Source organism: Hibiscus syriacus, unplaced genomic scaffold (genome assembly GCF_006381635.1).
Source record: "Hibiscus syriacus cultivar Baekdansim isolate YM2019G1 unplaced genomic scaffold, ASM638163v2 tig00111877_pilon, whole genome shotgun sequence".
Classification (NCBI taxonomy): domain Eukaryota; kingdom Viridiplantae; phylum Streptophyta; class Magnoliopsida; order Malvales; family Malvaceae; genus Hibiscus; species Hibiscus syriacus.
In genome coordinates this window covers 1,366,906-1,384,287 of record NW_024063208.1, presented here as the reverse complement: position 1 = coordinate 1,384,287, position 17,382 = coordinate 1,366,906, and the positions used below count along the sequence as shown (strand labels likewise).

At 33.8% G+C, this 17,382-nt stretch overlaps 1 pseudogene; it reads left to right on the top strand.

The window, feature by feature from the left end:
* Positions 1 to 595: 595 nt before the first annotated feature.
* Positions 596 to 4,235, top strand: LOC120172795 (annotated as a pseudogene).
* Positions 4,236 to 17,382: the final 13,147 nt, after the last annotated feature.

Here is a 17,382-nt window from a genome sequence, read left to right as displayed (position 1 = left end):
TGGGTGACCAAATAAATAAATGAAGTAAAATGGTTTATTAAATTCATAATTAATTAGATTAGGGAACCAAAGAGAAAACGAGTTCATAAAAACAAAAGCGAAATCACTCCAATCGAATATACTCAATGAAAACTAAAAAAATTCCTTATCCCTATAAATAATAAAAATAAATAAATCTAAGATGCACAACGTGCTTCCACGTGGCGTCAATTATCTGGTTTTTGGAAAGAAGGGGTTAAGGACCGCTCACAGCGAGAAAGAGAGGAATGGGGGTTTTAATTACCGTCTAGTACCGGTAAATCCCTCCAATCCACCGGCTTATCCGGTTATGTGGTCAATATTCATAAAGATAATATCATATTTTGGGGCTTAAGTATTCTTCTCTCTTCTTTAAATTTTATATACAGTGGTTGTCCTGAAAGGTTTTTGTATAAATATTTGTTATTCAATTCACAAATCACAAAAAAATTGACAAAAAAGTGAAATGTGTTATCTTTTTTTTCCCAATGAGTTTTGATTGAATATCATTTGGGTTTGTTTGGTTTATAAGATCTTTTTTTCTCAAAAAAATTTCTCTGGCAAATTTTCATTTTCTAATTGTTTGCTGTACATTTGTATATTGGGTTTTCAAGAAACTAAAGATCGTTTCAGTTTAAAAGGTGAGTTATCAGCTTGTTGCATTGTAAATTTTCGGTTGTTTCTGCTCTTGAATTGTTGGGCTTCTTCATTTTTTACGTGTTTTTTTTTATTGAATTATGCTAAATTATGAGACGTATTGACTTTTAAGCTAGTGAATTTCGATCCCAGATTTGGATCGAGATCTGATCTTGATCAGTTTCCTTTTTTGTTCGGAGATTAGAAATGGAAAATTTATTTTTTTTGGGGGTGAATTTTGAGGTTTATGAGATTTTAATTTTAGTTTATATTTCTTATTTTGTTTAATTATTTAAATTCTTGTTTGACTATGAGATTTCCGATCAATTTAAATTTCACGGTGGAAATTTACAATTTTTATCAAATTTACGCTACTGTATTTTTTTTTGGGTTATTTTATAATTATAAGGTTTGTGTTGGTTTATCTTTGAAATTATACTGATATAATGTTAGATTTGTTTATATGCAGTGAACTTGTAACTCTACATGCCTGTTAGCCTTAGATATGGTGTTTAAGAAGAGGTTAGATTATGGATTTAATACCTTAAATGTCCCTAACGTGCCCCTCGATCGAATCGGGTATGTTTGGTTCATTTTTTTATTTATCTTCTAAGCTTGTCGGATCATCTTCTGGTGGTTTTGATCATGTTGAATTTTGATCTAACTTGATGAATAAAACTATGTTGTTGGTTTCAGAGGTGTCGGAATAAGCAGGCAGTCGAGGACAGTCAGATTTGTGCATTTGAATTGTTAGCGTCTTTAGCTAGGAAGTTGTTGCTGGAGAGCAAGAGTTCGGCTTCAAGCAATGCATCGGAAGGACACTATCATGTTGGTAAAGATGTCATTAAACAGGAACTTCATTCCTATGATGATAAACCGTTGAAACTCGAATGCGTTGAGCAAGAAAGCCGTGGGGCAGCGAGTGTTGCTGCCTCTGAGTTGACTACTGAAAACAGTGACAATGTGAAAGAATTTAAACCTGCTGGAGATGATGCCTTTTTGGATCGTTCTCCGATTAAGACTCAGCCTGCTTGTTCTGAGCAAATAAGTGTGATTTGAAGTCTATAATTCGTAAAGGCAATGCAGTGTACGGGGATTTTCGTGGTGACAGGGATCGGTGCTCCCATGATCTCGGTGATTTATGTGATGGTACAAGTGAGAATGGATTTAAGCAAGAGCGAGATGCTAAGGGTTTGGACATCGGGAAGTCAAGTATCGATAATACTTGCCCCTCAAAAGATCCAGTTGAATCGCCTATGAAATTTCCCCCTCCTGTTAATTCCGAACGAGATGTCAAATTGCCATCCCGCAGGGACCCCATTCCTAAGGCTTCTTTTTCAAGACATAGGAATGATATTCAGTTAGGTAGTAGAGATGATGGCGAAAACTTTTCTAGGTTTAATAGACCTGGCTATAGGTTTAAGACTTCTAGGCCTCCGACACGTATCGGAGATAGGATAAGGAAGTTACTAACTTCCAAATACTGGAAAGTAGCTCCGAAGGTGAAGGATTTTGAACATTCTAAAGCTGGTGAGTAGTGGTCATAAAATGGTTTACATCTTACTTGAACTTCATAAATATTTCATTACGGATTTCGTGTTTCATATATTTCCAGATGGTGGAATGAGGCCTCTATGCAGTAAGCGGAAGACCTACTATAATTACGACAGATATCAATATGATGCACACTACAAAAGGAGGAAGTTCTTTAGCTCGATAGTAACTTCTGATTGTAATTCACCCGAGAAGGTTGTAGGTGGAGACAAGGGTCGTTCTGCCACAATGTCGCATGCAGGTGCTGCCCTTCTTCGATTATCTTATTAGTATTTTATAGTTTACAGATTTCAAGATTGGAATTTTAATTAGTCTTGCTAAACTACTTTATTCTCCTCCGTAGCATGCGGGATACCCCCCTTGCTTACAGGTAACAAAGCATCCCACCAGTCCAAGGAGTCTCGCGGTACGAATGGTTTTTGACAGACTGTTGTTATTTGCCGAGTTTTTATTCTAATTTCGGGGAATGTCTTATTCGAGGGTTGTTCTTTTACAGTGAAATTCAGCATCAAGTCTTTTAAAATCCCGGAACTTTACGTCGAGGTTCCAGAAAGTGCGACCGTTGGTTCTCTTAAGGTATAGAAATTCTTTGCTGTTCTTTTCATTGACGAATGTAGTTTTATTTTGTTATCGCATACTTTGGTAACACTTTTTACCACTTATGTTACTTAAATACGAGTAGATAACTGTTATGGAGGCCGTGACTGCCTTACTTGGAGGTGGAATCTGTGTCGGGGTACTTCTTCAAGGGAAGAAGGTGCGAGATGACAACCGAACTCTGTTGCAGACTGGTATTTCCTGTGAAGATAATTTGGATTCTCTTGGTTTCACTTTGGAGCCTGGTCCTGAAAAAGCTCCTCCACCTGTGTGCTCGGAAGAACCGCCGCTTTCGATATCATCTGATAAAGGCCCTCGGCATTTAACAAGGTGATTTTTGATGTTTTGAGACTCGGTTTTAATTTCATTTATATACATTACCTATACCTTTGATAGTTTTGATTGACAGGTGCTTGATTTCCAGCTTTCCAGCCACTCCGGTTGTAGATAGAGAGGTTCCCGATGTCACATCTGACCCACTTTTACTGACAAATTCGGCACATCCTGTGGATATTAATCACAAACCAGTTACCTCCCAAACTGACGAGCAACCTGATCAAAGTAAGTCGGAATCAAGAGCTATAGTTCCTGTTTCTGCACTGAATGTTGAGGCACTAGCCGTCATCCCTGCCAGCCCAAAAGTTAGAAAAACCGAGCTTGCAAGCGTCGAACTAGGAGGCCTTTTTCAGTCTTAGAAGTAGAAGCTTTGGTACAGGCAGTCGAGGAGCTGGGTACCGGAAGGTGTGTTACAGTTTTATTCACATACTCCTTTTCATGTGTTTGCTCATCGAAGAGGATGCGGCCAGCTTTAAGGATGTGGTGTATCTAAAACTAAACTCTTTGGGCTCTCTGCAGGTGGCGCAATATTAAATTGCGAGCTTTCGAGAATGCCTACCATCGAACTTACGTGGATTTGAAGGTAAAGTACTTGAGCTTGCGTGGGTTGGAAGGTAAAGTACTTGCCAGTATTTAATCGTATCGAATGTTGCTAATAACGTGTCGTTATCACCTGCAGGATAAATGGAAAACGTTGGTTCACACTGCGAAAATTTCCCCACAGCAACGACGAGGGGAGCCAGTACCGCAGGAACTCTTGGACAGGGTCTTGGCTGCCCATGCATACTGGTCTCAGCATCAAGCTAAACAACAAGGCAAGCATCAACCCGGGGCTTTGAGGATCACGGATGGGGAATCCGACGGAAACGGAGTCGCGACAACGGCTCCGGCCGATTCGATGTAAAAAGAAGGTAAAATCATTGACCAAGAACAGGGATAAAGAAAGAAAACATGTACAAATTCGATCAACATTGTTGTTGTAATATTTTCCTCACTAGTACTCACTTTGATTCATTTCCCAGCTTCCAAAACCATTGAAGCCATTGACATTTTCTGTAAATGAAATTAGACGAAAATAAGATTGTTTCTGACCAGATTTGTATGAAAAATATTGTGATTTTTTTCATTTTCTTTTTTCTTGTTTTTGGAATTCTTAATTTGGTTTGGGGAACTTGATAATTGAAATATATGGAACACAATTCGAAACAAATATAAATAAAATTATATCAGGTCATTCAATTATTAGGAATTGATATAGTAATAATTTTGGTCTTTAAAATTTATGTAGTATGATATAATAATAATTTTAGACTTTAAAATTTATTTATTTTATCAATTTGATTTCAATATGAAATCATTTAACAAATTTAATAATTTATATTTAAAATTTTTATCAGTTTACTCTTTGTTCTTCTCCTAATTGTTTAATCTGTTTTCAAAAGTATTATGTTAACCTTTCGGAATAATATTGTTTACGAGTAACTTGTTCTTGATTTTTAGTAGAATACAATTATCTAACTACTCTTTTGACCTATGAATTTGTTTGGTTTAATAGCATAGAAAAAAAATCAAATTGATGAAAATTTTAAACATGAATGACTAAATTTATTGAATTGTTTCAAATTAAGATCAAATTGATAGAATATATAAATTTTGAGTGTTAAAATATTTTATACTAACTAAGACTAACTAAATTTTATAAAATGTGTAAATTAAATTTTAGAGGTGTAAAATTATAAAAATTCAGAGGATATAAAATTACATCATCAAAAACAATACAAAAAATATCTAATTATATAATAACTTAATTTCTTTATAAAAAAATTTGATTATTCCCAACACTCTTCTCGATTGATCCATGATAACCACCACATTAAACATGAGTTTTAATTTTAACAAATACAACTTTGATAGTTTGTTATATATACGCGACTAGCATATGAATATGTTGAATTCAAGACTCAATGATTGATATCATATAATAATAATATAATGGAATCCGGTTTCATCTTAATTATAATAAAGTTTGGTTCATCATGATCATGTCGTCATATTGAGGTAGGTGGAACTTACCTGCACGTTACGCCATGTGACTAATTTGAGCAAATTTGTATATACAATTTACACACTTTATATTATATCAAATTAGATATTTTATATAAAAAATAGATATTTTAAATATAGAAAGTCAAAACCCTCTATGTTTCGTAGAAATTCAGTCTCCTAAAATCAACATTGGAGAGACGTTGGCACAATTATCTAGCCAACCTTATATTTTGTTTATATTTTTATATAAAATAGTCATTTTAAATATTAATTAATGATGTCAATTGAATATTAATTCTATTAATACAATTATTATCATTATTGTTATAATATTAAAAAATATCATATAATCAAATATGTTTAAATATATTTATCTTTGATTAAAAACTATCATCAAAGCACAAACAAACTTACTTCAATGGTTAAAAGAATCGTTATTGTTCCTAGAGGTCACGGGTTCGAGCACTAGCGACTGTAGCAGGGTGATTGAGTGTTTATTGTCAAATGGTTGAGAGTATTTAGAGCATATACACTTTGTAATCATCTTAGCTTAATAAAAAAAAACTATAACGAATAATAATCTTTAGGATGAATTATATGTTTAGTACCTAAATATTACTTTTCTTTTGTTTTAGTTCCTAAACTTTACTTTTTTTTAAACCATGCCAAACGTTTAGTTTAAGTTTCATTTTGATACTTAACAGTTAAAAACTTAAGGATGATGTTAATTTATTACCATAAGTTGATGTCATGTCATCATTGATTTTTTTAGAAAAAGTCACATCAGTATTTGTTAATTTTTTAACTGGATACCAAATTAAAACTAAATTAAACGTTAGATATGATTTTGAAAAAACTAAAGTCTGGATACCAAAACGGAACAAAAGTAATTATTTAGGCACTAAACATGTAATTTACCTAATCTTTATTGTTTGCGGTAACTAATATTCTTCCTTAATGTATTGAAAGCCATAGTAAAATCATCCGTTAGTTTAGTTAATACAAATTTATTCTAAATACGTAGTGTATTAACTAATCTTAAAGAACATGTTTTAGCGATGTCGGTTAGTTTGCTTATTTAATGTTTGCAACTTTATAAAGCAAGTGATTAAGTGGTTATTATGATTTATAGTTTACAATTTAACTCTGTTGATAGTGACAAAGTGTTTATATCAGTCGACATCCTTCATTTTTTTTCATATCAACAAAGAGTTAATTGTTGGTGATTAATCGCTCGTGAGTTGATATTAAATCTCTCTTATAAAGAAAGAAAGGTCAAAGTTATAATCTTAGACATTTCATTCTCTCAGTATTGATAGTGATATTTTATAGCTACTCTAAATATTAGTGTCCAGCGTATGGTCATTACGATTATTCGTAAACTGATAATGTAAATAAATTCGATTTATATGATCAATGGTTAGTTGATACTGATACAAAGCATAAAATCTAATATGATCATGTCAAAAGGTGCAAAACCTTAAAAGTGTAATGTTTAAAGATATTCTTTTGAGACCTTTTTATTTATTGAAATAAAATCCATCTTTGTGTCAACAAAGGGTGCCATGTTGTGTTTTGACAAACACATTACATCACTCATGATTTTTAAAAACGTATTTAGTAGGATATGTTTTTATTCTACGCGGTAATATTAACAAAACTAAAAGAAAATAAGATAAATAATAAGATAAAAAGAAATTTATATGAACTTTGTAAAGAAAAAAGAAACATGAACAACGGTGATATATACGTTTAAAAAAATCATTTTCAATTTCACGTTGGTTAGATATTGTTCTTTTCCCGAATATATAAATATTGTCCAAACGTTCCTTTTAAAATCTAGTGTCGATTAAAAAACGAGATTTTATAAAAACGTTCGTTTCGAATAATTTGGGATTCAAGTTTAAAAACAATAAAATCGATTCATGGAGTCGTCACCAATATTTTATTTGGGTGTGATTGGGCATCTAAAAAATATTTTTCGTTTTAATAAAAATATTAATTTTAATTAAAACAACAATTTTAAGGTATGCATTACCAAAAAATTGAGTTCGGGAATCGGTTACGCATGGGGAAGATTAACACCCCAACAACGCCTTATATCGATACCTAATTAATTAATTAGTTGCCTTTGCAATAAAACTTATAAATTTCAAATATAATGTAATTTAGGACCCCTTTTAAACATATACAAAGTAAGAGAAAACTTAAATCCATACATCAAACGATTACAATTAATTAACTATTTTACCAGTCTTTAATGAGAATAAGAATGTTTAATTATTTAAAGACATCAAGACTGGACCTTAGATTCGATCTAACAGTATTTTCTCAGTAAATTTAATTAAAAGATTATAATCTTTTTCTCAGTCTCAAATTTTAATTGAAATCAATTTTATTTTTTTCGCTTGATAGGGTACCATTTTATTTTAAGCCATTGGAAGTGTCCTCTTATTCGTTAAGACAATCACTTACGATGAACTTAAAATAAAAAGATATTACCTTTAATCCCATTATTTAATTTCGAATAAAATAATGCTTATGAAGATATCATGTAAATTAATTCAAATTAAACCGTAAACCTATATGCACCAAATTACACATTCACATGATGTCAAGTAACCAAATTTATAAACAATCAAAAGTATAAAAAACAAAAACAAAAATCACTAATTAATAACTTTAACATGCTAACATACTTTTAATATATACATGCATACATTATTGTGGAAAACAGTACACATAAAGTAATATATATTATAAAGTACCCATATAGGATGCACAATGGGTTTAAGTTCAACATATATATAAATATATAAACGTGCATATAAATATAATACTAATGTAAATATATATAAACGTGCATATAAAATCAGGACCAAAAAGTTCAAATTTCAAAATCCTGGAATAAGCTTCACTTCCTCATTCTTTAGCAGGCGACTCCTTATACATCATCCCAAAGATGTGTAACTTCGAAGAAGATATACACGGAATAAACCAATCGCTACATATCGACGATTTGGACGACGACGACTGTGAAGTCAAACTCGATATCATCCGAGGCGAAGATATTGATATCGAACGAAAGGAAGAAGAAGGAGATGCTGAAGTAGCAGTAGTGAAGTTTCGTTCATCCCGGCAGGGAAACTCTAGTACTAACGGTCATTTTCCATGAATGATATTGTAGACACTCATTTTCGTCCCATTTTTTTATTTATATATATATATATTATATAGTTTGAAAACATTTTTAAAAATGTATATAATATATAGTTTTGAAAACATGTTTGAAAACGTTTATATATTATATAATTTTTAAAACATTTTGAAAATAAAATATATAGTTTTTAAAACGTTTTTGAAAATGTATATTATGTAGTTTTTAAAACATTTTGAAAATAAATATATTTTTTTAAACATTTTGAAAACATATATATTATATAGTTTGAAAATCATTTTGAAAACTTATATAGTATATAGTTTTAAAAACATTTTTCAAAACTATATAGTTTTGAAAACATTTTTCAAAAAATATATGATATATAATTTTAAAATATTTTTTTGAAAATATATATTATATAGGCTTTTGGAAAATATTTTATTTTATCTTTAGTATCATTATTATGTATTTCTTTTTCATTTTATTTTATTAATTTCATTTTTATTTTATTTTTCTTTTCAGGTCCAAAGTCAATGTACGGGTCCAGTTAAGCAGGCCTAATCCAGCCTGGTAGGATTTAGGGTTTGAAAACCCTAAATGATCAATTTCAACAATGTTGCATGACTCACAACTGTCAGATCGAGATGGGATTAGCGGTTAACATTGTAAGGCATTTAGGGTTTGATTAACCCTAAAATCATCACTCTGTAGCCAGATTTGGACCGTTGGATTTGACCCAATCCAACGATCAAGATCAAGTCAAAGGTTCCAGAAGCAAGTAACGCCACCAATAGCAGTCAAGAGACCACGCACCGGTCACCGAGATTTCCGGCCGAGGGGATCGAGACTAACCCATCCCTAAATCCCAGCCAACCAACCATGAGCATATTACCATGATCGTCGGAATGACCACCGGTGGGGGGCACCAAGCCACTGCCAGAGATCTACACCGAACAAGAACCATCGAGCCAAACCAGTAAACAAATCAATAAACACGAAGCATCATCGAGAGAAACCCAGAAAAAAGCCAACAACAGATCGAGAGAAAACCAGAACAAAAGCCAACAACAGATCGAGAGAAAACTAAACGAAAACAGATAAAAAATAACCAACCAAAACCCACATGCAAACATAACACAAAAAGTAAAAAACCAGTGCGCGTCGAAACCAAGAAGAAACCACCGGAAAAGGCGAACGGTCGCCGGAAAAGGTAAAAAAACCGAAGGGTTTTTCTTTAGATCTACTCTGATAAGGGGGTTGTTTGGGTATTTGAGTGTTGGTTTTAGGGTTTATGAGAACAAGGGGATATTTTGGGGGTTGATAGGTTTTCCGACCACCGTCGTCGGTGGCCGGCACGGCGGATCAACTTTCTTCTCCGGGGGAGAGTTGTCTCTCCTCTCTCGTCTTAAAACTGAACAAATGGGGAGGGTGGCCGTTTTTTTGGCCTTAAGGTATGTATATATATTTATTTCAAAACGACGTAGTTTTTCCACTGCAAGAAACGGCGTAGTTTTATCCCCTAGGTTCTGTGGTTTTGAAATTTTAGGGTAAATAACTCATTTAGTCCCCCCAACCTTTGTAATATGGTCGTTTAATCATCTAATGGGATTTTAATTTTCTGTTTTGGGCATTCATTTATTTTTCATTTATATTTTAGTCACTTTCTGCTTATTTATTTACTTCTCTACTTATTTATTTATTTATATTTTTTTTGTTCTTTTTGTTAATATATCTTTTCATAACGTTCTTTCCCATTTTGTTATTTTTAATATCTAACCTTCTTTTAGTTTTTTTTATTTCATTTGGATTTTATTTTTTTTATTTCCATCATCATCATTATTATTATTATTATTATTATTATTATTATTATTATTACTAAATTTTATTTATTTTATTATTATGATATATTTTCTTTTGACTTATTTCTTTTATCTTCCTTATTTTTTTTATTTTTTTCTCTCTTTCTTTAATTTTTATTCAATTCTTTATTTTTTTCCTTTTGGCTTTGTTTTATTTATTTTATTTTTATTACCTATTTTTGTCTTTGGTTTATTATGTTAGTATTTTATTTAGTTAATTATTATTATTATTATTTTTTGTTCTTGGATTTATTTAACAATTAATATTTTTATCTAACATTTTTTTACCTTTTTAGAGAAATTTTGACCAATCAGAGGTAAGTAATTCGAATTGGTTTTTAAATTTTAATTTTAATTTTTGCAATTAAAGACAACCGATAAATTAATTGGTACCGAAAGGGCGGTTCAAGGGTGTTAATCCTTCCTTGACCGTAATCGACTCCCGAACCCGACACGTTTCTGGTACAAGGCAGATCATGTAAGATGGTGTCCGACCTACCTAAAATATTTTTAAAATGGTCGGTGGCAACTCCAATTCATTTAATCCAAGTCGAAGCCAAATTTTAGGCCCAACCGAAAGACGGTTCCGACAGCTTGGCGACTCTGCTGGGGGCAGGTTTAAATTTTAATTTATTTATTCGATTCTTATTATTTATCTTTGATTATTTTTTTTCAAATAAATAGTTGTAATAATGTTTTTAATGATTTCAGATATTTTTCAAAATTGTCATCTCTAGCTCTATACCCGAGCTCCGAACCCTTTTAAGTGGGGGCGAAAGCGACGCCTTCATGGGAATTTATTTTCCGTATGGGCCTAGCAAGTAACCTTTGGGATTCATATACCTTATGTCTTCGTGTGAATTTATTCTCCGTATGGGCATAAGGGAATATATCCTCTCGAGTTTAACTTAGTCCACATAAGCTTGTGATGGACTTAAGACTAAGGGTCTGGCAAGCCCAAAGGGGCACCAGCAAGGAGAACTTGAGTACCTTTTTTAGAACCTAAACCAGGAGAGTACAGAGAATTAGAGCCCACCCCAAAACCTCATTTCAAACCCTAGGATGCCTGAGTTCGTTTCCTGCCTTACTTTCTGTTCAAAGCATGCGAACTAGGCAAATATGCTGTTTAGGATTTGTTTGAAATTAGCATGCGGGATAGAGATCATGTCTGGGTAAGAATTAAAACATGTGGGGTAGATATCATGTGGGGTAGGATTTTTTCATTTTTATTATTATTTTGATTTACCTCACTAACTCTTTTTATTTTTGTTCTCTTTTATTTTGTTTTCATTGTTTGCATTATTTAAAGTGAGGTTTTGATCCACCAAAACATATTTGTTAAACACTAATAATCTGCATTAATGGACAAAGGGGTTATAATACAAAGAGATAAAAATCTCAGAAGCCCAACTGTGGTCCAAGAATACTCAGAGGCAGAGGTTGCAGGGGAAAGACGAGGAAAATGTTACTGGCCCAGAGAGTCCTTTCGAAAACTACAAGAATAAGATGGCGAAACCCTAGCTAAGCTAGAGACCATTATTGACGAATTCCAGAAACAAGTCGATAAACTTTGGATGGAGGGTTCCGATGACACTTTCATTTGGAATAAGCTCGACATAGAGTGAAAGTCAGAGATACAATCCTTCGATACCTTTTTGGGGCAAGCAGCTCGTTACCTGCACAAGTTTAACCAAACCAGAATGGTTCGACAGGATATTCAACCAGTGAAAAAGGAAGAAGACGAATCAACTTGTTAGAAGCTGTGCGGTATCTATACCATCAAAAAGTTTTTTTTCTCTTCAGACGTAACATTTTTGTCCCCAATAAGAATTATTCAGAATAACAGACATATTTTTGGATCAATGCCTCGAACATTTCATGCATCATGCATTCTTACATATTTTGCATAATTTTCTTTTTTTCATTACATTCACATGAACTAACAAGAGATTTTCATAACAGGAATGTATAAACAATGGACATACTTCCACAATCTTCGGAAACGTGTCATCCTCATTCAAACCGAAAAGAATATGGAAGCCAGAATTACTCAGATCGAAGAGAACATGTTGAAGCTCCAGAGAGAGTTAGAAGAAAAGATAAATCAGAATAGCCATAGTACCCTAGATGTAATCATGAAAGGCCAAGAGTCTTTAGTCGATCAGATCGTTGCCAAGTTAGCTGGCCTATGTCAGACAAGTGCTCCTGGGGCAGGCTCATCAGAAGGGGTAACCATGCCACTTACCCCGCAAGTGGTTGTCTCACCCAGAATCTTACCAGGACTAAAAGATAATTCGGATAGTTTCCGCATTCCAAAATTTGATAAGGAGGCCAAAACGAGGGTAGAAATTACCGTTAAACCATGAGGTAGAACGAGTGGAAAACTTCCTCTGAAGAAGAAAGAAAGAGTGATCATCAACACTTCAAAATCGTTTACAGCCGTACCCTCTTCCAGGCAAGAACCAAGGAAGGAAAATGAGCATTTTGATCACATTCCCATGACATACAAGGAGCTCTACCAACAATTGTTTGATGCACATGTGGTGTCACCCTATCCCGAGATACCTCTGAAGCCCCCATACCCCAGGTGGTATGAAAAAAATGCGCACTGTGAATATCATGGCGGTGTTCCGGGGCATGCTATTAAAAATTGCCTCCCTTTTAAGAGGGTTATCCAAAGGATGCGCAACAGGGTTGGATTCATTTTAACAATTTAGAATCACCCCACGTTATACAGAACCCTCTATCTAATCATCAAGAGAATAAGGAAAGTGCAATCACCGAGGAAAAAGGTAAAGAGGCAAAAACCAGAATTTCTGAAGTGAAGACACCTCTTGCTTGGGTGTAGAGGCAAATGATAAATGCGGGGTTTCTTGCACCACATCCTAGCACATCATATTCCAAAGGTGGCAGTCATTATTGTTATCACAATGAAGATGGACATGATGTACAAGAATGTACCGAATTTAGAGCCTTGATTCAGCTAATGATAGACATAAAAAAGTTGGAATTTTATGATGAAAGCAATGTCACTCCCAAAGAAGAAAGAGTCATGGCAAATGGGGCATCATGATGAGACATTATTCAATTTTGAGGCATTCTGTTTGAGTTTGTTTTTTTCATCTTTTCTCAAGTTTTTTGTAATAACATTTGAATAAATTTATGTTACTTTAATGATGACGAGGAATGAATCACGTTTGCAAACTTACAGTTCTTTGATTATCAACTGAATTAAAAAAACTCCGTAGATGATTCAGAGTTACAGATCTTTGACAAGTTAACATGATAAAAAAACTGATAAAACAATGACTTTTGACCTTACTTCAGAAAGATACACTCGAACACCTTACCATTTTCCTGCAAACAACCAATATAGCCTTTTCCCTTCATAAGGCTTGGTATTTAGATAGGTGCAGACAACATGGGGCATCGTTTTCATATGGCATTACTATGCTTTTTATTTAAGACGTTCAGTGATGATAATGATCTTCACATATGGAATAGTCGAGTAGGTGAATCTAGTTTAGGCCAGTTGCTTGGAAATTGAACTCTAAAGATGAGATTCATTGACTTTCAAGAACACCTACACTATAACAGGATCTTCATAACAAACTTAAGAAATTGGATCCGTATACCCAGATTATAATATTATATATATACAATAAAGCTTGAGTTGTCCCTCTAGAGCAATTGGTTAAATGCCCCGGTTTTATGGATAATATTCAGCTAGCCTGATAAAGGTAATTATACTATACAATAAAGCTTGAGCTGTCCCTCTAAGGCAATTGGTTAAACGCCCTGACTTTATGGATAAGATTCAGCTAACCTGATAAAGGTGTTTATATATTATGTTGTCCCTCTAGAGAAATTGGTTAAACGCCCCTAGTTTATGGATCCAGGTAGCCATTTAATGGCAAATTTAAATAAGGAGTTTCGGTAAAATGGACTAAGGGAGCTAATGAACACCTGTTATAGTCAAATACACACGAACACTCAAGAATTTCATTTTTAGACCGATATTTTTGCACACCTTTGTTAGAAGAGCTTACAAAACTTTAACAAATGGAAGATTTCAGAGGACCAAAATAGAAGGTCTAGTAATTGACATGGCTAGTTGCGTCATTTTGTCCGCATCCGATTAAAATGGAAAACCAAAGAAAAACATGTTGCAATAACCGAAAAATGACCCTTTTATGGCTGAAACCTTAGGTCAATCTAAAGACAACTCGTCTATTCGAACATTTTTCAAAGAACTATAACTCTGAAAGCATTAAAAGAGCTATTGATTCCTTTAATATACTTTGAACTCATGTTTATAATTTGATTCAATTGCGAGGATGAATTAAGAGCAATATTTTACAACATTTTTTTATCCTTTCCCTCCTAAAACAGGAAAAATGAGAAAAACATTTTCAAACAGATCAGTCTCAGATATGAAGGGTCTATAAAGCCCAAGCTTGAAAAAGGATGGGGCACGATCGATTCCATGACCAGATTGGCAGACAAAACATGGGACTCCAGTCCAAGAGATAAAACATAATTCATTCATGTTGCATACATCTTAGACATGCCTAGGTGCATCACATTCATCATTTTAGCATACAAGATTTTTTTAGCTTTTAGAGTCAAATTTCGACTTTATGATGAATGATACTCAATTCGCAAGCGCCTTTAAAGAATGATGGTGGTTGCTTAACTCAGCAGTGAGAAGCTACACCTCAACTGACTTGACATAGCTACAGATCTCAGAGTGAATTTCAGATAAGTTCGAGAACCAATTCAGAACAAATTCAGGTCAGCTCAACTCAACAATGAGCAGCATATTTCCAGTTAATGTCTTCAAGCACAATTTCAATTCCACAACAGAAGATATTCGACTGTCAGAATTCATCAATGGGCTTTATCGTAAAAGGGGACGCAATCAAAGATCGTCTCATTTGGTTCAGACTCGCTCAAAGGAACTACCTGAAGAATTATAATCGGCTTAGACCCGTGAAGGGAAGCCATTTTTTAAAAGAAATCAATTGCAACATAGCTCAAGGCAAGAAGGGTTATTTGCCAACAAAAGACCTTCGAGTTCGACTACGCTCAGGTCCAAGGCACATCATTTGCAGCATAGCTTAAGTCGAGAAGAGCTATCTGCCAAAGACCCTCGAGTTCGATTACACTCAGCTTCGAGGGCACATCATTTACAGCATAACTCAAGGCTAGAAGGGTTATCTGTCACCAAAGACTTTCGAGTTCGACTATGCTCAGCTCTAAGGCACATCATTTGCAGCATAGCTTAAGTCAAGAAGTGCTATCTGCCACTAAAAGACCCTCAAGTTTGATTACACTCAGCTTCGAGGGCACAATATTTGCAGCATAACTTAAGTAGAGAAGGGTTATCTGCCAACCAAAGACCTTCGAGTTCGACTACACTCAACTCCAAGGCACATCATTTGCAGCATAGCTTAAGTCAAGAAGGGCTATCTACCAAAGACCCCCGAGTTTGAATACACTCAGCTTCGAGGGCACATTATTTACAGCATAACTCAAGGCTAGAAGGGTTATTTGTCACCAAAAGACCTTCAAGTTTGACTACGCTCAGCTCCAAGGCACATCATTTGCAGCATAGCTTAAGTTGAGAAGGGCCATCTGCCAAAGACCTTCGAGTTCGACTACGCTCAACTCTAAGGCATATCATTTACAGCATAACTTAAGTCGAGAAGGGTTATATGGCAAAAAAGACCTTTGAGTCCGATTACACTCAGCTCAACGGCACATCATTTGCGGTATAGCTCGGGCTAGAAGACCTATATGCCAAAGACCTTCGAGTTTCGACTAAGCTCAGCTCCAAGGCACATCATTTACAACATAGCTCAATGCAAGAAGGACTATCTGTCAACAAATTGGTCGAGTTCAATTTCATTCAGCTCGATGACACCTCAATCACACTACTGTCCAGTTGTAATCAAGGTTTTCAAGCTGAGAAGAAGATCTGGGTTAGCCGTGCCTTAGTGACAATAAACCGTTTTTCCAGCAGCATAACTTAAGTCAAGAAAAGCTACCGAAGACCTTTCGAGTTCGATTTCACTCAGCTCGAGGGCCTATCAACCAAATGGTGGAGTCAAATAAATATTTTCCAGTCGAATTTTCAAACCAAGGTCCTTAAACAGAGGAAAAGACCGAGGCGGACTACAACGAGAAACCACATCCCGATTCAAATTTTGGACTACGGCTTCAAATCCATATCATTTTAAGATGGACTTGACTTCGCAACGGAGGAGCCATCTGCAACCCAATTCGACAGGGAGTTACTCTTCAACCCCACCGAACAAAAATTTGTGTCTTTTTATCTTTGTCCTATTTTTCATTCCACGAAAAAGGACAAAGAGGGGCAGCTGTAGACACTCATTTTTGTCCCATTTTTTTATTTATATATGTATATATATATACATACATATATATTATATAGTTTGAAAATATTTTTAAAAATGTATATAATATATAGTTTTGAAAACATGTTTGAAAACATTTATATATTATATAATTTTTAAAACATTTTGAAAATAAATATAATATATAGTTTTTAAAACGTTTTTGAAAATGTATATTATGTAGCTTTTAAAACATTTTGAAAATAAATATAGTTTTTTAAAACATTTTGAAAACATATATATTATATAGTTTTAAAATCATTTTGAAAACTTATATAGTATATAATTTTAAAAACATTTTTCAAAACTATATAGTTTTGAAAACATTTTCCAAAAAATATATGATATATAATTTTAAAATATTTTTTTGAAAATATATATTATATAGGCTTTTGGAAAATGTTTTATTTGATCTTTATTATTATTATTATATATTTCTTTTTTATTTTATTTTATTAATTTCATTTTTATTTTTTTTCTTTTCAGGTCCAAAGTCAAGGTACAAGTCAAGTTAAGCAGGCCTGATCCAGCTCGATAGGATTTAGGGTTTAAAAACCCTAAATGATCAGTTTTAATATCGCGCATGACCCACAACTGTCAAATCGAGATGAGATTAGTGATCAATATTGTAAGGCATTTAGGGTTTGATTAACCCTAAAAATATAACTCCGCGGCCAAATATGGGCCGTTGGATCTGACCCAATCCAATGGTCAAGATCAAGTCAAAGGTTCCAGAAGCAAGTAACGCCACCAACAG